The 24,905-nt window shown below is 30.0% G+C and overlaps 1 long non-coding RNA gene across 1 annotated transcript; it reads left to right on the plus strand.

Moving 5' to 3' along the window:
• Positions 1-1,238: 1,238 nt before the first annotated feature.
• On the plus strand, positions 1,239-24,629 carry LOC142322014 (uncharacterized). Its single transcript, XR_012755762.1, has 4 exons — positions 1,239-1,379; positions 3,128-3,221; positions 15,476-15,608; positions 24,240-24,629. It is a non-coding gene; the product is annotated as an uncharacterized LOC142322014 (long non-coding RNA).
• The last annotated feature ends 276 nt before the right edge of the window (positions 24,630-24,905 follow it).

Genomic DNA, 24,905 nt, shown 5'->3' on the forward strand with positions numbered 1-24,905 from the left:
TCTTACACCATTTTGTTTGGAATTAAGTTCTCTACAAGTTTTATTTAAAGGTTTTACATGTTTATTACACATTTAACAAACTTATTGTATGTCAAACATAAAAACTGTTTTTTACCCTAATTTATTGATTTTCATCCCAGATTACTTAAAAACTACTGCAGATACAATTGTGGTGGATATTTTATTCAACTTTTAAGGTAAAAAACCATAGAAATCTAGTGATTTCTACTCCCTAATTAATGTCCAAAAAATTTCATTATGACCTCTTTCACCGGGGTTGCTGAAGTCTGGGTGAAATCTGTCATTAGACATTACTCACAAACTAAGCATTTTAGGCTGTATGTTTATATGAACTTTTTCCATTAATTTCATGTGTAGAATATGTTATGAAAATCCTGGAAGAACTTTTTTGTATACTCTGTATATAAGTTTATTTCAATTAATTTTTTCTTCTTTTGATCCTGTTTAGCCTCTGGGAATCACAATCGGGTATTACTTTTGGGGATGATATGTACGAGTGTAAATGAAGTGTAGTCTAGTACAGTTTTAGGTGGGCCATGTCCGAGATGTGTGTGTAATTGAATCCCAACCACCAAAGAACACCGGTATCCGCTATCTAGTATTCAAATCTGTATTAAAGTTACTAGGATTTTAATGTTGGAACTCGCGGTTTCGAAATCAGCTGATTTGTGAAAACGCGCGTTCGCCAATAGACCAACCCAGTGGGTGTAATGTCAATTTCAAAAAATAAAAAATAAAATTAGATGTATTTAACGTTCTATTACTTTTAAGTAAAATATTTAAATTTTATAAACAATAGCGATTCTACTAAAATAATAACCTCCAAATAAATAAATATCTTAGACAAGTTGGTTATAGTTTAAAACGTGTAAACCTCCGTCTAGAATATATTATTGTGACCAACTGTTCGTTTTCTATTGGAGCTAAAGAACATAATAATAGTATAAAGAAAGGCTGTTTCGATAAATCCAATTATGCTTATCACATTTTATAAAAATGTGACATAATTACAGCTAATTATTACAAAAATAATAACAAATAATTTTATTAAATATTAGATTTTTCCACCGATTATTATAAAATAAGCAATCTCTAAAAATTTTATATATTTTTTAATAACAATACATTAATCAATGAACATATCAAATTTGAAGATGATTTTCTATCTAAATTAATAATTATAACTTGCCTAACTTGTTGTTACAGCAATGAAAACTTGTTGTTAGGTTATCAATTATATTATATAGTTATAATTTTTTATTTACGTTTTTAATTTTAATGTTTTAATTTACAAAAAAATACCTCTCCTGAGGATGGACAAATGACCCAAATACCTTGGGATATAATATAAATTGTTGGTAAGGGTGATTTTTATTTTTATATTATAACAAATTATTTAACATAACTTGCCACTTAATAAATAAATGTTTTTTTCTGATCGGAACAAAATCCTGTTAATTAGTCAAGGTTAGCGAGCGTAGGTTAAGTTTGATTAAATTATATTTATAAAATAAGTAAATATAAATAACCATGTATTAAAATTAATAAAGATACTCTTTTGAATCTATGTTAAACTCTATATCGGCCAATTTTTCACCGAAATCTGATTGACTACTTTGTTTTTAAATAAAGCTGTAGCTGCAGTGGCGTTATAAGTAAGTACCAATTATTTAATCAAACACATGAAATTATATTAATGTAAATACATTAATTTTGAAATATTACTACAAAATAATTAACAGCTAAGAAATCGTTACTGAAAATTATTACGAGCATATAGTATATCTGTACATGTTGAAGGTAAATCATATGTTTGTCTTTTTTTTAATTCATCAACAGAACAATATTGTTATTGTAAAAGTAAACTTTTAATTGTAAAATAAACTGATTGTACAGTTACCTTTCTCATAAAGTGTGCATCGGTAATAAACTGAAAGCTCTTCTTTTTTTTTCTCTTCAAAACTCATGTTTTTAAAAAACCCAAAAACTGGACATTACACATTATACGAGAAATTATTTAGGCATAATATATGTTCATAATGATTACAAGCTTAGTGTTTTGTAAAGATTCTTCAGAGTAAAACTGTTCACTCCATTTGGTTAACAAACAAAATCAGTTTGATCATCCCACAAGAATTTATCAAATCAAAAACTGCGGACAACAAAAATGCTATCAATATCCCTAATGGGAATTGTGGCCATTCAATCTGCAATGTTATGTCTACCCGAGAAGCACAATGTGACTGTTTTATACATATTTTAATTTAGATTGTTACAATGCATCCATTGAATAATTTTTTGAAGCTGCAATTAAACATTTCTCAATTTCTTTTTAATAATTATCTTTAGAAATAGTAGTTGTGTTACCTGTGAGAAGAGTTATAATGAATGGCTAAAGATTTTGAGGCAGATCATTAATAAACAATAAAGAAAGCAATTACTTTTATATGAGGTGCATTACATTCTACATTTTGAAGTGAGAACCTAAATTTACATGTGCATTTTTGTCAAAGATAAAATTTCTACTACCTGTTCACAATTTGTGAGGTACAACTTGAAAAGAAAGTTTCTCCTCCGATACTGATACCACAGCTACAAAGTAGTTTTAAAAATATTTCAGAAAATTGAAAATGAAATTGTTTTATCTTAAAGAATTTAAAATACTTTACAAAAACTGGGAAATTGCTACATCTTGTTAGACGTGTTTGCTAATGGAAATATAAAAATTAAATTACCTTATCAGTATAATAGTACATCTGCTGTTAAGCTGTCCCATCAGTACACTGCACAATAATATTTATCAAGAATAAACATAGCAATATACATATACATTTTCTTTAATTATATCACGCATTTGAGTATGATATTTTAAGTACGTTATAATACACATCTTACTCTGTTCAAGTAGCATTTGGATAGGTAATACAGAACATACTTTAAGAACTGATTCTGTATATGAAAAACAGAATAAAAATCCATTTATTACCAACAACTATTCTATCTATCTATCTATATTATCAGTCCCTTTTTTTTTTAAATTTATTTCTCATTAGTAAGTTGTGAGGTATCTTGATAATATTATTTGTTATACTTGTTATATTTTCAGATAAACTAGTAGATATATGACAAATACAGCTTCATTTTGTAGTAAATTCAACAATAAATTAAGCTCTAAAAAAAAAGAGATAGAATAACTACAGGTAAGATTAAATTAAATTGTAAAATGGAATTATTTTTTGCAATAGTATTGTATTTTAATTTATGTATAAATTTATAGCAACAATATTTTAAAAGTACAACCACTCCCCATTTTTTTGTGTTTTTGTTTTCTTTTTTATCACAAAAGATATGAAGGTAAAATGAAAAGTAATAAATTTATATGATTAAGAATTTAATATAGTGCTAAGAACAAAGTAATGCTGTATGATAACAGGATGATCTCGGAGACAAATGTTAGATTTGAAGGTGTAATAAATCATGAAAGTGTATTTTATATGATATTGCTGAGAATAGATTGGAAGTGACAGTTTATGCCGATAGTAGACTACACCAACAGCAGCTGTAAGGCGAGTTTATTTTTTTTTTAGAAATTATGGTTTGATAACAGAAACTTTCCCACTGTACCTCTCCTGAACAACATTGCAAAATGCCAAAAGTTTGATTTAAAATAGAATTTTTCTTTATTGGTCAATAAATAAACTGCAATGATTACATTAATTTTCAGTGATTACCTCTTCATCTCATATGTTCTATCAAAATTATATTTTTTGGCTTAACTGTTAAGAATTTTATTATCACAAAATGACATTTATTAAAATATAATTTTAAACTAAGTTAAGGCAGAAACTACATGTAAGTGCAGGTACAGAAATTTTTAGTGGATTATAAAGTAAATTATTTGCTACCATAATTTACAGGAAAGTTGCAATCAAAAATCACACCTGAAAGTGAATTAATGATTTAAAGGGTTTTCGTCTCTGCGAGCTTTATTCTTTTAACACTTGATTCAAAAAATAAAATCTAAGTGGTCTTTATATGATTTGAAAATTATAATAATCTAGCAAATTTTGTAAATTCTGCATAAGAATATCGGTGGTTATAAATATCATTTCCCAACAGTGAAAGTAAAGATGTCACTGTTACCCCAAAAAACATAAAAAACTTTCTGATGAAAATTAAGTAGATCATTTCTCTCTTTGAGAGATACACTAAAATCTGCCACGATATGCTTCAACTCTTATATAAAGTAATTTGAAAGGCAACCTGAAACTTCAGATGTTATCCAAATTAATCGCTTTATTACTAATATTGTATTGATCTTAAAGACAAATTATTATTCATACAATGGAATTTAATTACATTCATAAGCCTCTTTTTAGAGCTAAGCCTTTAAATATTATAATAAAATAAATAAAGATTAGTAGAATCAAGAGTCAATGAGTTAATCCCAAGTTTTCGTAATTCTTTTAAATGTTTTCTCTCAACTTAAAAAAACACCTATGGAACTTTTTTTCTTTTTGTTAGAGCCCTTCTAATCTTTCCTTACACATGGTCTTCCCCTCCATAAGAGCTGCTGAACATTCTTAAATGTACATTGATGTTAGCGCTTTTCTACATTAAATTTTTAATGGTTTTTACTTATTGTATTGCACATTTTATATATTGTAATAATTAAATAGAAAACTCACCAATTACTGTTTCCTCTCCAATCTAATTTGATGAAAATCACAATTCTATTTATGATTAAATTCTGGGATAAAAGTCCTCCATCTGACATTACTGAAAAAGAAAACTTACCAGTTTAATTATTATTAAATTATTATAAATAAGTAACAGACAAGTCTATAAGTTGTATTAGTATAATTTTTAGTTTAATGATATTTAGTTCACACATAATTCAATCCACCAATAAATTATAAAATTTAATTTTATATTTTTTGTTATGAAGAAATTTGGTGAATTAAATTATAAGAAGTGTATATTAATTCATCAAGACATCTAAGTGTAGTCTGTTGTGCTTTTAATATAATAATTTGCCTGCGATATAAGTCTCATAAGCAAAGAGATATCACTCTGTTAAGGGGCCATTAAGAAAGTAGCTATTGCCTCAGCCTAAGAGATTTATCCAGAATTTTATCAAATATAAAACTCAAAGATGTAATCTATATTCATGGAATATAGATTCCTATTTGAGGAATAAGGGATTCCAATCGACTCAAGGAGTCAGTTCATAATAATAATAATTAATATTTTTATGTCTCTGAAGGAGTCACTCAACAGATAACCTGACATGACACATATCTATTTCCAAAAAAACGCTGAGCCAGTCTTAATAAAAACTCACATCACAAGTTAGGCTTGCTGAGGTAAATGGATATTTTAATTGTTTTTCAGATGCCTTTCCCTCAAAAATTATTGCATACCAGCACGAAGCTGACTAAACTATAGATGATATTCAGCCTTGAAATTGGCGCTTTTATTCTGTTCATGACATTGAATTGTTATATAGTGTCATCATAAATGTAAAGATATCAACTTTATATGGTATCATTTATATCTTGCGTGACTTTTATTACACAGAAGTCACAGATCAGGAATTTATAATGTAATACATTGTTCATTCTGTTTAGTGCTGGTAAAGGAGCAATTGATGAAAGACATGTTGATATCTCTGTTTCCAACTGTGAGATGTGTTTTGCAATTCATTTTTTGTGAGCAAGCATACAGTGAAACTAAAATCTGTAGATTACAATCTCATGTTTATAATAATATTATGAGAGACATAGTCATTTTTTTTTTTTTTTTTTGTCTTCAGTCATTTGACTGGTTTGATGCAGCTCTCCAAGATTCCCTATCTAGTGCTAGTAGTTTCATTTCAGTATACCCTCTACATCCTACATCCCTAACAATTTGTTTTACATATTCCAAACGTGGCCAGCCTACACAATTTTTCCCTTCTACCTGTCCTTCCAAAATTAAAGCGACTATTCCAGGATGCCTTAGTATGTGGCCTATAAGTCTGTCTCTTCTTTTAAGTATATTTTTCCAAATGCTTCTTTCTTCATCTATTTGCCGCAATACCTCCTCATTTGTCACTTTATCCACCCATCTGATTTTTAACATTCTCCTATAGCACCACATTTCAAAAGCTTCTAACCTTTTCTTCTCAGATACTCCGATTGTCCAAGTTTCACTTCCATATAAAGCGACACTCCAAACATACACTTTCAAAAATCTTTTCCTGACATTTAAATTAATTGTTGATGTAAACAACTTATATTTCTTACTGAAGACTCGTTTAGCTTGTGCTATTCGGCATTTTATATCGCTCCTGCTTCGTCCATCTTTAGTAATTCTACTTCCCAAATAACAAAATTCTTCTACTTCCATAATCTTTTCTCCTCCTATTTTCACATTCAGTGGTCCATCTTTGTTATTTCTACTACGTTTCATTACCTTCGTTTTGTTCTTGTTTATTTTCATGCGATAGTTCTTGCGTAGGACTTCATCTATGCCGTTCATTGTTTCTTCTAAATCCTTTTTATTCTCGGCTAGAATTACTATATCATCAGCAAATCGTAGCGTCTTTATCTTTTCACCTTGTACTGTTACTCCGAATCTAAATTGTTCTTTAACATCATTAACTGCTAGTTCCATGTAAAGATTAAAAAGTAACGGAGATAGGGAACATCCTTGTCGGACTCCCTTTCTTATTATGGCTTCTTTCTTATGTTCTTCAATTGCTACTGTTGCTGTTTGGTTCCTGTACATGTTAGCAATTGTTCTATCTCTGTATTTGAACCCTAATTTTTTTTAAATGCTGAACATTTTATTCCAGTCTACGTTATCGAATGCCTTTTCTAGGTCTATAAACGCCAAGTATGTTGGTTTGTTTTTCTTTAATCTTCCTTCTACTATTAATCTGAGGCCTAAAATTGCTTCCCTTGTCCCTATACTTTTCCTGAAACCAAATCGGTCTTCTCCTAACACTTCTTCCACTCTCCTCTCAATTCTTCTGTATAGAATTCTAGTTAAGATTTTTGATGCATGACTAGTTAAACTAATTGTTCTGTATTCTTCACATTTATCTGCCCCTGATTTCTTTGGTATCATTACTATAACACTTTTTTTGAAGTCTGACGGAAATTCCCCTTTTTCATAAATATTACACACCAGTTTGTATAATCTATCAATCGCCTCCTCCCCTGCACTGCGCAGCAATTCTACAGGTATTCCGTCTATTCCAGGAGCCTTTTTGCCATTTAAATCTTTTAATGCTCTCTTAAATTCAGATATCAGTATTGTTTCTCCCATTTCATCCTCCTCAACTTCCTCTTCTTCCTCTATAAAACCATTTTCTAATTCATTTCCTCCGTATAACTCTTCAATATATTCCACCCATCTATCGACTTTACCTTCGTATTATATATAGGTGTACCATCTTTGTTTAACACATTATTAGATTTTAATTTATGTACCCCAAAATTTTCCTTAACTTTCCTGTATGCTCCGTCTATTTTACCAATGTTCATTTCTCTTTCCACTTCTGAACACTTTTCTTTAATCCACTCTTCTTTCGCCAGTTTGCACTTCCTGTTTATAGCATTTCTTAATTGCCGATAGTTCCTTTTACTTTCTTCATCACTAGCATTCTTATATTTTCTACGTTCATCCATCAGCTGCAATATATCGTCTGAAACCCAAGGTTTTCTACCAGTTCTCTTTATTCCGCCTAAGTTTGCTTCTGCTGATTTAAGAATTTCCTTTTTAACATTCTCCCATTCTTCTTCTACATTTTCTACCTTATCTTTTTTACTCAGACCTCTTGAGATGTCCTCCTCAAAAATCTTCTTTACCTCCTCTTCCTCAAGCTTCTCTAAATTCCACCGATTCATCTGACACCTTTTCTTCAGGTTTTTAAACCCCAATCTACATTTCATTATCACCAAATTATGGTCGCTATCAATGTCTGCTCCAGGGTAAGTTTTGCAGTCCACGAGTTGATTTCCAAATCTTTGCTTAACCATGACATAATCTATCTGATACCTTGCAGTATCGCCTGGCTTTTTCCAAGTGTATATTCTTCTATTATGATTTTTAAATTGGGTGTTGGCAATTACTAAATTATACTTCGTGCAAAACTCTATAAGTCGGTCCCCTCTTTCATTCCTTTTGCCCAGCCCGTATTCACCCACTATATTTCCTTCCTTGCCTTTTCCAATGCTTGCATTCCAATCTCCAACTATTATTAAATTTTCATCTCCTTTTACGTGTTTAATTGCTTCATCAATCTCTTCGTATACACATTCTATCTCATCATCATCATGGGTGCTTGTAGGCATATAGACGTTAACAATCGTTGTCGGTTTAGGTTTTGAATTTATCCTTATTACAATGACTCTATCGCTATGCGTCTTGAAATACTCCACTCTCCTCCCTATTTTCTTGTTCATCACAAAACCTACTCCTGCCTGCCCATTATTTGACGCTGAGTTAATTACTCTAAAGTCACCCGACCAAAAGTCGCCTTCCTCTTCCCACCGAACCTCACTAATTCCTACTATATCCACGTTTACTCTATCCATTTCCCTTTTTAAATGCTCTAGTCTACCAACCTTTTTTAAACTTCTAACATTCCACGCTCCGACTCGTAGAATGTTATTTTTTACTTTTCTGGTGACCCCTTCCTTAGTAGTCCCCACCCGGAGATCCGAACGGGGGACTATTTTACCTCCGGAATATTTTACCAAGGAAGGCGCCTCCATTATTGCATCATGACATAGTCATGATGCCAGAAAATTAGAGAGAAACAAGCCAAACAGATTCAAATTATATTATTGAACTAAAAAATGATTGTCACAATATTTTGGGAACAAAAGAATCTACTAGCAGAATTCATGGAACTTGGGACTGCAGAAACATCAGAATCTTATTATTAATTGAAGGAGTTTGGACAAATCAAACCGTGCAAACTGCTCACAATGGTGATTATTCTTCTGAATGAAAACGCATAACCTTACACTAAAGGCCACTCAAAGGCTTTAGTTGTCGGTTCAAGTTGGAGATTTTTATTGTTAATCCTATTGTTTAGACACTGCTTGAATACAATCTCTTTATTAAGATAAAGATTTGTCTGTTAATCAGTATATTGAAACAAACAAGGGGTTCAAAAATGGATGGGTGGTGGATTTCTAAAATCATTTCTACAAAAGTTGGTGTTGTAGTGCAACAAGTGCCCGAGAGTGGAGCATTTTTAGGGAAAACTGTAGTGCAGATATGTTTATAAGATATATGATCTAAATAACAAAATATTTAGACACTGTTTTTTTTCTTACCAAAATTCATTCATGTACATGATGCCATATTTGTCTATACATTGTGGAGAATGGACTTTTCATGATAGCTTTAGATTTTTACTAACGTAAAACTTGGCAGTTTTTCTTAATTTGTCCTAAAATTGCATAAGAACAGATGAACAATGTTTTGTAATCAAGAATTACCTTAAACCTGATTGATGTTTAAATATTTATTTTAAAACATAATAGAAGAACCGCAGCTGTTATGATAATTCTTTTTTAGTTCTAGTTACTTAGGATGAAATTGTACCTTGAAAATGTAAATCAATAAAATAATTATAGTCATTTGCCATAAACAAAAGATTGAATGCGACAAGAGACGACATGCAAGTCCCACAGAATGGCAATGTATCATGAGAAGTAGACATGTATGATGACATCATACAGGTATCTGTTGTTGCCTACTACAGAGCTTAAAATTTTATTCAGTCTAGCTTCAATTGTCTATACTGTGTGTTGTGTTCACACAGTTATTATTGTTTTGCTATATTTTCATAAATTCTTTATAATACTGAAGAGACTTTTTCTCATTTTTATTTCCTACATGGCCTCTGAAAAACTTTTTGGATGCTCAAATCAGCCAGACAATTATTGTTTCATTAGAGGTAAATTTATGCATAAATCTCAAAGAAAGACTTACTCATGAATCGATAAAAACTGCCTATAAATTTTATTTTGACTGCGCATCCAGGGATGAAATCTGGGTGCCTCATGTTATTTCTATATCGTGCTCAGTAACCGAATGGTTGAAGGGGAAACAACAAGTCCTCCTATTTACTGTACTGATGGTTTGTAACACTTCACACTGCTACTTTTGTATGACAAATATATTTGGATTTTCATTCAAAAAAAGAAAGTTCATAAAATATACAGATGTATCCTCAGGTCCAAAGCTGGTACCAAATGGGGGATAGGAGTTACCTATACCTGTACCACCATCTAATCCAACATTTTTAAAAAAACAATCTAAAAATGTAGTGGATGTTGAAAAATTTCTTCCTGTATCCGATGAGACCTCACTTAATTCAACAATATGAACTTAATGATATAGTTTGTGATTTAAAATTATTAAAGCAGAAAGCTGAACGTCTTGACATCTAGACTACAACAGTTGAATCTTTTGGCAGAAAAAAACAAAATTTACTGTGTTTGTAACACGAAATAAAACTTATTCAACTTACTTTACTATGAGGAGTTCATTGCGCATTTGTACTGATGTCGATGCCCTGATGAAAGATCTTGGAATTCAGCATGTTCCTGAAGAATGGCTTTTTTTATTGACTACTAAGTTAGCATGAAAGCAGTTTTATAAGGTAATGGTTACAAACAGACATCCGTTCCATTAGCTCATGCAGTCTACATGAAGGAAATGTATGAAAATGTGGCATCAGTATTAGAAGCGATAAAATACAAAGAGCATTTGTGGCAAGTTTGCAGTGATTTGAAAGTTGTGCTTTACTTCCTGCTTTACAAGGAGGGTTTACAAAATATTGTTTTTCTTTGTTTTTGGACTAGTCATGGTACAAAAGGTCTTACTAAGTAAAGAACTGGCCATTCCAGCAGAACTTTATGCCTGGTGAAAAAAATGTAAAGAATTTATCATTAATTAAGAGTGGTAAGATCATACAATCACAATTTCACATTACAATTGGACCAATGGAAAACACCAAGATGGATGAGGATTTAATCATTTAACAATAAGTTTTCCTAAATTGAGTGATTGTAAGTTCAAGGAGAGTACATTTATCAATCCACAAATCAAAATGCTTAAGGATTTAACATTTGAGGATAACTTAGTGAATGTGCATTAGCTGCATGGAAGTCCTTCAGAGACATTATTGGTGTTTTTTAGGCAATACAAAAGATAAAACTAAATTTTTTTGTTAATAAACTGTTAAAACAACTACAATCTTTCTGTAGAAAGATTTAGTATGTAAAAATTCATTTCTTAAACTCCCACCTAGACTTTTATCCTGAAAATTTGGGCTCTGTCAGTGATGAGCAGGGAGACCATTTCCGTCAGGATATTCTGACCGTGCAGCATTAGTGTACCAAGGAAGATGGGATGCGAGAATGATTGACTACTATTGTTTGTTTTTATTTAGAGAAACTGATCAAACATTGTACAAATTTGACAACAAATTTTAAAAATTCAGTTCCGATGATTTAAACATTTAAAAACTGTATTGAACATATTTCAATTCATTTGTGTTTGAACAAACAAAAATTTAGCTGATTTAAACAAATTGTAAATGAATACACATAAATAATAACTCTTTTGAAATATTGTTATCACACAGATTGTGCATTTATTGGTAAATAAATCTTATGTATCTATAAGTGCAATGTATTACACAAAATTTATAAGTTTTGAATTCAGCACCCAAAATTTGTTAAAATCACTATGTACGATTCTAAATATACATGTTTTGCTGCATTTTAAAAATTCTGTTAGTCATTTATGATACTCACCTTTCTTCAATCCAGATTTGAAACTACGGTGATAGTCATTTTAACTAAAATTTTCTTTAGCTTCCATATTCCATTTTACACCTTCAACATTACATTTGAGTAATCAGGAACCATTTTTTTTCTCACAACTTCCATGAGTTTGAAAGTACTCCCAGTACAGCAACTACAACTCAAAATCACTTGTCAAAAAGATTAATAATGTACATAATATGAATTGTTAATTTTTTTTTTTTTTTTTTTTTTTTTTTTTTGTTTTGCGTAGGAGGAGGGAAAAGCTGTGTCAGCCACCGTCTGTGCCCGCAACAGACGGTAGTGTCGGGCTCTCACCGACTAAAAAACCTCCCCCTTTATGAAATAGGAATTGGACCTAACCATGCAACACAAATACATTGAAAATATCATATTCTATCAATGGGGAAACCTACTGGGATCCTATCAGGGATTGGGATCGCAAACGCGACTTAACTAAGTAATAATAAAATAATATCTACCTGAAAAACATACATAATAATATTGTACCTGAAAAACATATACAAAACTTTACATATACTTTCATAAACTTAATCTACATTGCTTATCTAAGTAATTTTAATGTAAAATTTATGTTGAACCTGAAACAGAAACATACACAAAAGTACACATAAAAAATTCCCTACAGGAAAGTTCCTATCAGGGGACCCTACTGGGAGTTGGGACCTACCGCGATTTTATCAGAATATTACTGTCAACTTAAAAACTACACAACTTAATAATAACATGGAAATTTATAATATGAAACAATAATAACAAAAGTAAGTACCTTTAATAGAAAATTATCCTATAGTAAAAGGGAGTACCACAATGTAAGGAGGGCCACTTACATGGCAGCTCTCCCTTAGATTATTAAATGAACCGTTGAGTTACCTGAAACAAAAGAAAATAAAACAAATTCAATTAGCAGTTGTGAAATTAATATAGTTTTGTTTTAGTTAACAAATTCATTTCACTTATGATAACATTGACCTTTTTCTAACAAAAATATTTATTAGGAATGATTAGATGGTCCATTTTTACTCCTTAAATATTTAGCCTGGTAGAACTATTTATATAGACATTTTTTACAGAAATAGAATCGCTAGCTAAGTAGGTACATAAGAAAATCTTTACCCTATTCCAGACTAGATAGATACCAAGAACACTGAATTTTTTACATCTCCGACATCGTTAGGTATCCAGTGAGAAATCATTGAAAAACACCATTCTAATAGATCAAGGTGGAAGAAAATAAAGGAATAAAGTGGAGGTTAGAAAGGCGTAATCTACAAGGATTGCTAAACAAGACAACTCGCTCAAAGAAATTCTAAGCCCCTTTTAAGGCAGCAGGGATTCCTCTCGTACAAGATCAGAACGCTTTTACCAAGAATAGAAGCAAAAAAATTATTCTGAATTAAGATTCACCGACATAGATGGTAACAGATCTATATCACATACAGGAATGTGTGTTATATGAACCGGTTTGGCCGAGCTAAAATTTTCAGCTAAGAATAATGTTGAACGGTAACAAAAATCGATACAGGATGTCTGTACACCACATGATCATTTTACTAATTTTTATATATATATTTTTTTAAAATTATACTTAATATTTTTATAGAATGAACTGCATCATTTATTTTCTTATTATTTTCACAATTTTATGTAGGTTTCCACTTGCTTTGATCGCTCTGGTATTTAAAATTCATGAAATATTTATTTATGTACCATCTACTTTGCAAGTATATTCTACAAATTTTGACAAAGAGGTGCGAGCATGGTTTCATTCAATTTTAAAACCGCTGTCAGGCAATAGATTCATCGCCAAAGCAAGCAAAACAATAAAGGACTAAACAGAATTTCCTTGTCAAAAAAGAAAAAAACTTGTGAAACCACTTCTAAATTTTCACACAATATATCTTCTATTAAAATAATGCGTTAAATGAAGATATCGCTTTGTTTCATCTATCAAAACCTGCTCTCTATCTGTAAACTTACATAAAATTCATTTTTATTATAATTAAAAGTTTCGGGATATCCAAGTGAAAAGATGACTGTAACGACAATAGTTTGATTCTTATTTCATTCATTTTACATTATGAAATCTCTCAAATCCAATTGCTTTTCATGACTATTCTTTACATTATAAACAAATGATTGTTGTCAACAAAAAGAATAATTTAGTTTAATTATATATTGCATTTCAATTTTATTAACAATGATGAAAAAATCAAGTGATGTACTGCTAACTGATAAATACTCAAAATATTATTAGGAAGGTTAAAATAAAAATATGAATAACAGTCTTCTTGAAATATCGTAAGCCAAGAAATGTACATAGTAAACTTATGAAGTTTCATTGCTCTAACTAACAAAATTCATAAATAAAAATTTTTGTGTATATATATATACACACACAAATTATATATATATATATATATATATATATATATATATATATATATATATATTTAAAATTTAACATTATATGAAATATAAACCACTTAATCACAGTAATTAGATTAGTTATACTTACTTACCTTATTTATTTCCAATAACCAGTTTGTGCAGTATCTTGCATCTTCAGTTGGTATTAAATTATAACTAATTCTTTTTAATTGATTTGTATTTTTTTTCATTATAAATATTTTCACAACTACATTTATGTTCATAATATCATTTAAATTTTCACAATTAATATTATAATTTATGTTTAAAAAAGAGAACTCATTAAAAAGATTAAGTTTTAATGTAATAAAAATAGAATTTAATACAGACTGAAGATGCAAGGTACTATGAAAAACAGTCAATGGAAATTAATATGGCAAGTTTAACTTATGTAATTACTGTGTTTTGGTGGTTTATATTTCAAATAAAATATATATATCAGAGACAAATTAGGCATTGACCAGATAATGGTATTTCTTGATATGTATACTAAGTTTCTGCTTTTTATTATACTGATGTTTCTTTTATTGCATTTATATTGTAATTTGCCACACAAACTTTCTGTGCTGCGCATGACATTTTATGTCAGATCTACCTAAAATTTTTATAAAAGTAACTGCAGTATCAAAAAAGAAAGTTACCTATCAATGATGTAAACTGGGGTCTAAACTAATACCTTTTTCTGTTTAGCCTCGGGAACCACCATAAGGTATTACTTAAGAGGATGATATGTATGAATGCAAATTAAGTGTAGTTTTGTTCAGTATCATGTTGACCGTTCTTGAAATGTGTGGTTAATTGAAACCCTACCGTGAAAGAATGCCGATATCCACAATCTAGTATTCAAATCCATTTAAAAGTCTACTAGGATTTGAACCTTAGAACTGTCGACTTTGAAATCATTTGATTTGCAATGATGAGTTAACCACTAGACTAGATCGGGTGGGGTAAAGCCCTGACCCTGGCCTTGGCCCCTGGTACAAGGAAAGTGATAGTGGCTGGTTGAAGCCACAGAGTGAGTAGCTCCATTTCTTGGTTGCTCTAACTGAAGCTAAACATTACATAAATGGATGGAGTCTTTTAATAAATACTAGTATTATTGGGAAATATATATGATGTAGTAAACAATTAGTAGTACCTTAATATTTTACCATTTGTGTACACAGCTTTACATTCATCACCACGGCTAATCCAAGGATCAAATCCATCGAGCAGCTGAAAGAATCGATCGATCTGGTACTCTGAAGATATAGGATGCAGGATGAAGTGAAAAGTTGATGAGATGTTGAATATAACCTGGTAATCTGTATTATTTCAAGTCTTATTTTTATTTATAGTTTGTAAATTTTTGTAGTGAGGAAGATAACGTCAATTTCACACTTTAATCTTGATCGCACTTCAATTTCACACTTTATTTACACCAATCACTTATTTCCCCCACAATTTCAAAATATGTTATATAAGATAAAATAATTACATACTAAAAACCAGAATCAGTTCATACCTTTTTAATATGAAAGGCAAATATATTACATATAAAAATGATTAAATTTTGAAGTAATTTGGATTACTGTTAAGCTAGATGAATTTTTTCAAATAATCATTCTACTTGTGTAAGTTAATTTTTTTAATAAAAAACTTAGCGAATAAAATGAAATAATTTATTATGGCACCTCTAAAATCAGCTGACCCTGGTTTGAAAAAATTAAACTAACATGCAAGCATGCATCTTCTTTGAAGCAGGTGGCTGAACGCTGATTGGGAAAGCAAAGGGGGTATTCAAAATTTAAATAAAAATCTTTGAAAATTTATTTGAAATCTTTCAAATAAAATAAAAAATTCTTAAAACTGTAATTAGATATAAATATGCTCTAACCTTCAATTTCATTAACACCTACCAAAAAAATTTAAGGAATAGCTTATGTAATATAATAAATATAAAAAAAATATATATATAAAAATAAATATATAACCAGATTTAAAAGCTACAGTTAATTAAGAAATTGCCTCTATATCTTTACGTATTTTTTAAATTTCTTGAACTTATTTAAATGATTAATTTTGTCAATGAAATTAATAAAATTTAGATAATTTATAAAAAGGATAATTTTAAAAACCTACTCATTAATATTTCAAAAAAAATTGTATAAAGCAATTTAAACTACAAGAGGAATTTTTACGTGATGTAATAAAAAAAAAAAAAAAAAAAATGTAAATTGATTTATAAGGAGGACTTCAGCCGCTGGTAGTGAAGTGATGAGCTGAAAAGACAAAGAAACATAATAAACACAGAATAACTATAAATATTATGAATAAACTATTTCTAACATTAACATATTTATATATCACCACCCAATATATAAACACATTTATGTACACAGCACCCCCCAACCGAAACCCGATGAACGATATCGGGATGATGAAATACGGTCGCGACGCGGTTGACGCGGTACGAATGCTTTATGTACCGTGCACTTGCTAGAACTATTCATTGCATACAACATAGATATTTACAATGTCAATTTGTAATCAAGAATTATAATTAAAAATAATTTTGTATCATATTTGGTACCTGATAAGCTAAGATGTGAATAATACACCCTGAACTGTGCAAGAGCACATCGAATCTCCTACCAGTTAAGGAAAAAGTTGAAATAATATACACCGTGAACTGTATCAGAACATATCAGATTTGCTAGCTGTTGAGTAACAATCTAAAATAATACACCGTGAACTGTATCAGAACATATCAGATTTGCTAGCTGTTGAGTAACAATCTAAAATAATACACCATGAATTGTCAGAGCATATCAGATTTGCTAGCTGTTGAGCAACAATCTAAAATAATACACCCTGAATTGTCAGAGCATATCAGATTTGCTAGCTGTTGAGCAACAATCTAAAATAATACACCCTGAATTGTCAAAGCATATCAGATTTGCTAGCTGTTGAGCAACAATCTAAAATAATGCACCCTGAATTGTCAGAGCATATCAGATTTGCTAGCCGTTGAGCAATAATCTAAAATAATATACCATGAATTGTCAGAGCATATCAGATTTGCTAGCTGTTGAGCAACAATCTAAAATAATACACCCTGAATTGTCAGAGCATATCAGATTTGCTAGCTGTTGAGCAACAATCTAAAATAATACACCCTGAATTGTCAAAGCATATCAGATTTGCTAGCTGTTGAGCAACAATCTAAAATAATACACCCTGAATTGTCAGAGCATATCAGATTTGCTAGCTGTTGAGCAACAATCTAAAATAATACACCCTGAATTGTCAGAGTCTAGCTGTTGAGCAACATTCTAAAATAATACACCCTGAATTGTCAGAGCATATCAGATTTCCTAGCTGTTGAGCAACAATCTAAAATAATATACCCTGAATTGTCAGAGTCTAGCTTTGAGCAACAATCTAAAATAATACACCCTGAATTGTCAGAGCATATCAGATTTTCTAGCTGTTGAGCAACAATCTAAAATAATATACCCTGAATTGTCAGAGTCTAGCTGTTGAGCAACAATCTAAAATAATACACCCTGAATTGTCAGAGCATATCAGATTTTCTAGCTGTTGAGCAACAATCTAAAATAATATACCCTGAATTGTCAGAGTCTAGATTTGAGCAACAATCTAAAATAATACACCCTGAATTGTCAGAGCATATCAGATTTGCTAGCTGTTGAGCAACAATCTAAAATAATATACCCTGAATTGTCAGAGTCTAGCTGTTGAGCAGCAATCTAAAATAATACACCCTGAATTGTCAGAGCATATCAGATTTGCTAGCTGTTGAGCAACAATCTAAAATAATACACCCTGAATTGTCAGAGCATATCAGATTTGCTAGCTGTTGAGCAACAATCTAAAATAATACACCATGAATTGTCAGAGCATATCAGATTTTCTAGCTGTTGAGCAACAATCTAAAATAATATACCCTGAATTGTCAGAGTCTAGCTGTTGAGCAACAATCTAAAATAATACACCCTGAATTGTCAGAGCATATCAGATTTGCTAGCTGTTGAGCAACAATCTAAAATAATATTCCCTGAATTGTCAGAGTCTAGCTGTTGAGCAGCAATCTAAAATAATACACCCTGAATTGTCAGAGCATATCAGATTTGCTAGCTGTTGAGCAACAATCTAAAATAATACACCCTGAATTGTCAGAGCATATCAGATTTGCTAGCTGTTGAGCAATAATCTAAAATAATACACCCTGAATTGTCAGAGCATATCAGATTTGCTAGCTGTTGAGCAACAATCTAAAATAATACACCCTGAATTGTCAGAGCATATCAGATTTGCTAGCTGTTGAGCAACAATCTAAAATAATACACCCTGAATTGTCAGAGCATATCAGATTTGCTAGCTGTTGAGCAACAATCTAAAATAATACACCCTGAATTGTCAGAGCATATCAGATTTGCTAGCTGTTGAGCAACAATCTAAAATAATACACCCTGAATTGTCAGAGCATATCAGATTTTCTAGCTGTTGAGTAACAACCTAAAATAATACATCCTGAACTGTGCCAAAGTATAAATGCAAATTTGCTATCTGTGCAATACTCTAATATGTGTATTTTTACAATTACACAATCTGAAACTGTATATCTAAAAATGAAACCGAATAAGAAGATTGAACTCGGGATATATATGAATTAACCAGAAGATTTTTGTTTTATAATTTCAACAAAAAAATGTTATTGATTTGATGAAATATAACTTAAGGGATTTTTCTATTATTTTCAATACTAAAAATAGAAGATTCTTCAAAGAAATCAGTTACTCAGAGTTTTTAATCATAATGAATTTACTTGTGTTTTCCATATTTCTTTTTTTTCCTTTTGCACTTGTGCAGATGTACGCATTACCATCCAGACCTCTTAATTACCCCATTTAAGATTCTCTTAAGAATGCATTTTCACAGCATAATATGGCCAATCCCAATTGGAATTAAAAAAAAACAAAAGTCTATAATTTATATTATTGAAAAAAAGGTAAAGTTACTAATGAATAGCAAATGGAACAATTGAAGAACATAAGAAAGAAGCCCTAATAAGAAAGGGAGTCCGACAAGGATGTTCCCTATCTCCGTTACTTTTTAATCTTTACATGGAACTAGCAGTTAATGATGTTAAAGAACAATTTAGATTCGGAGTAACAGTACAAGGTGAAAAGATAAAGATGCTACGATTTGCTGATGATATAGTAATTCTAGCCGAGAGTAAAAAGGATTTAGAAGAAACAATGAACGGCATAGATGAAGTCCTACGCAAGAACTATCGCATGAAAATAAACAAGAACAAAACAAAAGTAATGAAATGTAGTAGAAATAACAAAGATGGACCACTGAATGTGAAAATAGGAGGAGAAAAGATTATGGAGGTAGAAGAATTTTGTTATTTGGGAAGTAAAATTACTAAAGATGGACGAAGCAGGAGCGATATAAAATGCCGAATAGCACAAGCTAAACGAGCCTTCAGTAAGAAATATAATTTGTTTACATCAAAAATTAATTTAAATCTCAGGAAAAGATTTTTGAAAGTGTATGTTTGGAGTGTCGCTTTATATGGAAGTGAAACTTGGACAATCGGAGTATCTGAGAAGAAAAGATTAGAAGCTTTTGAAATGTGGTGCTATAGGAGAATGTTAAAAATCAGATGGGTGGATAAAGTGACAAATGAAGAGGTATTGCGGCAAATAGATGAAGAAAGAAGCATTTGGAAGAATATAGTTAAAAGAAGAGACAGACTTATAGGCCACATACTAAGGCATCCTGGAATAGTCGCTTTAATTTTGGAAGGACAGGTAGAAGGGAAAAATTGTGTAGGCAGGCCACGTTTGGAGTATGTAAAACAAATTGTTGGGGATGTAGGATGTAGAGGGTATACTGAAATGAAACGACTAGCACTAGATAAGGAATCTTGGAGTGCTGCATCTAACCAATCAAATGACTGAAGACAAAAAAAAGATACAATCATCTTTACCTAATAAAATTCTTCTGAATTGTGGTAAGGAAGCTTATGTTCAGTTGGTTTAGATTTGCTTCTAGTAGCTGAGTTTCATTCTCTGACTTTTCAGAATTTCTTTCTTCTGATATGAGGGTCTGTCAAGTATAAAAAACAGACTTTTGCCTTTACGGCTTGTATATGAACATGAAAGAGTTGGCGCAGGGTGATATTGATTTAGAAATATGGGGAGGTGATGGATGCTCCAGCTGCCTCAGTTTTTGCATCCTGGTCAGTAGCATCATGTCTGAACAAGATATCAGTTGCGTAACATATTATTGTAAAGTTTCTCACAAGTAAGGGCATCAAACCCTCTACACTAAATTTTGACTAAACTGTATGTGCTGTTTTGGGTTGACATTCTCATGTACCTGAGCGTACAATTGGGTCAGCAAATTTTAAGGAGGGTGTGACAGTATAGGAAATAAATTATAATAGGCATTCAAGGACAAATGTGACAGATGACAAGATTCCAAGATGTGTCCAAGATTCCCTTGGAGAGCTGCATCAAACCAGTCAATGACTGAAGACAAAAAAAAAAAAAAAAAAAGCAAATGGAATCAAGTTGAGATTGATGACAATCCAAGTGTAAAAGGGGGTATTAAAAAATGCAAATACTAAATGTAATACTGAAGTTACCTTTATCTGTAGGATTATAGAAAAAAATAAAAATATTATTCAGTAATCCATAAGGAGGACTTTTTTCAATATGAAATATAATTACAATTTAATTCTATATGTGAACAGTGGGAGGTGCAAAATGATTAATAGCAGGTGACAGGTACCCATTAAATCGCAAATTCTATTCTTGTATAAGAAAACAGAATGTGCTCTATTTCAGTTTTACATGGTTTTGGAAAATGGTTTATAAAAAAATACATTTATAGAAAGATAAACTAATAATTTCAGTGGATAACCACCAGGCAAGATATGGCATATACTCTAGAAGACTAAAACCAGGGGGTTTATGTATATAGTTTGCTCATATGAAAGGTTTAATGTAGTGTATTTTTAGGTTTAACATTCCTGTAAAAATTATCAACGGTAATAGTGATGGGCCTTTTAAATAGAACTAAAATGATTCCTGACGGATATACTGTAATAGTTCCTCGATTGTTCTTTGCAGAAGACCAGTATACTTTCAAATACTGTTTGATGGTGTCAAAAATAGATTTATGTAACATTAGATAGTTAGGGTGAGATAGAAGATCTTTTTAAATGAAAGCTAAAAAATCTTATTTGTGTTATATTCATAGATTTGTTTATATGTAGATAATCAAAGGGACATTTTAGAATTAATTTTGTTGTTAAATATGGTTATTTATTTAAGAAATTACTTTAGTGTAATTATAAAATAAAAGCAAATCCACAAAGAAAATAAGATGCGAGGCTGTTTTACATAAACAGATCAAATACGATTGAAAAAAGCCAATACTATGAATTAACAAATCACAAAATTCTGCTTATTTAAAAAAAAAGTATAGTAAAAATAATAAATTTACAGAAAACTGCAGAAATTGTATAAACAGCTTGTCAAGTGGTTTATGTAATATCCTCTTCCTTAGAATCAATTATAATTTAACCTCTTTGAAGACAGTTCTAATTTAATACTAGAAAATCGATTTATATTACATTTAAATTTAGATATTCAACTCATATACAGCAGAATGAATGATATACATAAAATACCCATCAACTAAACTTAAATTAGTATAATTAATGTTAGTCAATGTTAGTAAAACAATTTTTTACAATAAAACCGTTATATTTCTAAGCTACATAAAAAGAACATGCAATTACAAGCTACATAAAAATGCATGAAATTACTAGCTACATAAGAAGTACATGCTACAAGCTTCCTAATTATTTTATGTATTATTAAAATTACTGTATATGAGTCAACAAAACCATGTAAACATAATTGTATATGAAATATACATAGTAAAAACATTTCTCTCTCCAAAGAGGTTAAAGTTAAATATTTAATTAAAAGGTTAGGAAAATAATGCTTATTAATGTTTTTGAAAAAATCTATTATTTACATTACATTAAAAAACCGAGAATTCACATAAAGAACAAAATTACAACGTACTACTTGTTATTATGAAAATAAATGGAACCTTTACAGTATATGGTCATTTGACTACTTGCTTAAAGGCATGAATATAAACTGGAATTGTATTTTTCTTCCTGTATGAAGTTTTGCTAATGGCTATACATAATTAAATAAATTCTGTAAAATAATTGTAACTGAAAAGCAAAAACAGAGAAAAAAATTTAAATGATTTCAATGAAGAAATTATTTGAAATAATCGGCTAACTTATTGATATGAATGAAGTGACAAGGGAGGTATAGCAAATCAGTAATTTAACCACCAAAGTACCTAGCCTAACAAAGTTAAGAATTACATAAAAAATATATTAAAGCATAGACTAAAATTCATTTAGAAGAAAAATGAGTAATTAAAACAATTATGCCCTTATAATTTCTTTCCATCTAGTCACCTGTATAATCAGAGATAAAGAAAAAATTGTCACTTTCTTGAAAATAATTTAAAAATAATGATTAAACTTTTTTGATTGTATTACAGTATTCAGAAATTTGTGTGCCGGTTGTTAATTCGCAAAACGTGGTAATGGATCAAATGGATTAGAACAAGTTTTATTTGGATTTGAATATTCTGTTAGTGAACTGAACAACAATGAAATAAATTTAGACAAAATATCTGAAACAAGATCAGTTGATTACGCAATAAAACAGCTTTACACAGGATTTCTTTTTCAGGTTACAATCAAGAGACCCAGAAATGAATGCAGTTAACTACAACTGACATCCAGGAAAAATTTAGAAATGTAGGAAACAAAAATAAATTTTAAATTATCTTTTATTAACATAAAAGCTAATTTCTTATTATTATAAACTCTTGAGAAATAAATGAAGACTATATCTGCAATAATGGAAAATATTAGTACAAGTGATAATTGGCTTTTATTTCAAGAATTTTCTACAGAATTGCAGAAAAAATAAATTGAATAATGAGATGTGAAAATGTGTGGATGTCCGATAAGATGTGGTTCAATGATTTGGATGAAAGAAGATTCCAATTGTTCTGTTGGGGAGATAACACAATTATTACGATCTGAAAAAACTAAAAAAGAATAAGTGTGTTTTAAATATGATACATAACTGCCCTTACTGTTTTCCTAATTCAAAATGCAAACTTTCTTTTAATAGAGTTTCTAAAAAGCATTTCCTGTTTCAGCAATAATAATTAAAGTATTTGATATATCAAACTATAAATAAAATGTTATAGTTCCTGTGATATATTCATTGAACTAAGGTATTTGTACTTATTTTCAGTAGACAAAGGTAGCAAAGCGCAAGAAAAAACATGTCTATTCAATACATATAAATTACATTTACAATACAAATAATGTATCTAGATGCAATATAAAAATTAGGCAATTCCTATAAAATTATTGAAAATATTAAGATGTTTTATACTTTTTTCCGGAATAAAATTCATTTTAGTTTATACATAAAATTCATCGGTAATTCATTTTATAAAAATTTTGCATTATTGATGTATCCATTTCAAAAAAAGATTACATCACCCCTCTTTTTTTGAATAAAACAAATTTTGTAAAATGGAAGATTATTATTTATCTAGAATAGATTTTAAATTAAAAAACAAAATCTCATGTAAAAAAGATCATCATATAAACTGTAGCAACGTGCTTTAAAAATTCTACGTTAAATTTTAATTTTCATTAAACCGTAAATTAAGAAAAAAATGTTAATTTAAAACCGATATATTAAAAAAAATAAATCTATGTTGCATACAATAAAATAAATGTTCCTCACTTTAAAGTAATGTCCTAAATTGTGTGGTTTTTCTTTACAGAAGATTGTTCATATTTACCACACGAACATGTGCACAGGTGAACGTTTACGACGCAACTAAAGAGATGTCTTACTTCGTATAACGTACAAGCTGAAAAACAACTGATAACCGTTCTGCGTCTCTGATTGGTCAATCATATCGGTTGTTTACGCAGAGACCGAGCGACTCCCTCGCTACATATCGTAATCCGTCCAACGTTAAAATAGACAAACAACTTTGTTATAAGAATTGAATTGAAAAACAAGTTAATTACATTTCTGTGTTTCTGATTGGTCAGTGGTGGTATTACAGTTGTTTAATCGTTCTAATGAATCCCTCCCGACGTAACTTTGTAATCTTCTTCATAATAATCGCTTTAAAATATATATTTCAATTTAAAATAAAAATTAACTAATTTCAAAATTATTTTTTTACTTTTACCTGTATTAATATATTATTTGACAAAACAAATTACGTCATCAGAATTGCCGATCTAGTTGAAAATTAACAGAATTTTTTTTTAATAGTAATTTACATAACTGAACTTTTGTTTTTTGCACCGGTATTTATTTTTGCAGTTTTGAAAAGTAAAACAAAAAATTTGGTAATATTGTATTCTCTAAGACAGAAAAAGGTATTAACTTGTTAATTAATATCGGTTAAAATTGTTAAATATAAATTGAATTT

This window comes from Lycorma delicatula, chromosome 3 (assembly GCF_047948215.1).
Source record: "Lycorma delicatula isolate Av1 chromosome 3, ASM4794821v1, whole genome shotgun sequence".
NCBI lineage: Eukaryota > Metazoa > Arthropoda > Insecta > Hemiptera > Fulgoridae > Lycorma > Lycorma delicatula.